Below are 658 nucleotides of genomic sequence, written 5' to 3'. Positions count from 1 at the left end.
TGACTCGTGGATGTGTGTGTGTGTTCACATCTGCATAATGTGTGTATTCACCTAGTTGTATTCACCTAGTTGTGCTTGCGGGGGGTTGAGCTGTGCTCTTTCGGCCCGCCTCTCAACTGTCAATCAACTGTTACTAACTACTAACAATTTTCCCCCCCCTCCCAGGAAGCAGCTCCGTAACAGCTGTCTAACTCCAGGTACCTATTTACTCCTAGGTAACAGGGGCATTCAGGGTGAAAGAAACTTTGCCCATTTGTTTCTGCTTGGTCCGGGAATCGAACCCGGGCCACAAAATTACGAGTCCTGCGAGCTGTCCGCCCAGCTACCAGACCCCTGTGTGTACTCACCTAATTGTGCTTGCGGGGGTTGAGCTCTGGCTCTTTGGTCCCGCCTCTCAACCGTCAATCAACTGGTGTACAGATTCCTGAGCCTATTGGGCTCTATCATATCTACATTTGAAACTGTGTATGGAGTCAGCCTCCACCACATCACTTCCTAATGCATTCCATTTACTAACTACTCTGACACTGAAAAAGTTCTTTCTAACGTCTCTGTGGCTCATTTGGGTACTCAGCTTCCACCTGTGTCCCCTTGTTCGCATCCCACCAGTGTTGAATAGTTCATCCTTGTTTACCCGGTCGATTCCCCTGAGGATTTT

This window comes from Procambarus clarkii, chromosome 7 (genome assembly GCF_040958095.1).
Source record: "Procambarus clarkii isolate CNS0578487 chromosome 7, FALCON_Pclarkii_2.0, whole genome shotgun sequence".
Taxonomy (NCBI): domain Eukaryota; kingdom Metazoa; phylum Arthropoda; class Malacostraca; order Decapoda; family Cambaridae; genus Procambarus; species Procambarus clarkii.
This window is presented reverse-complemented; position numbering follows the sequence as displayed.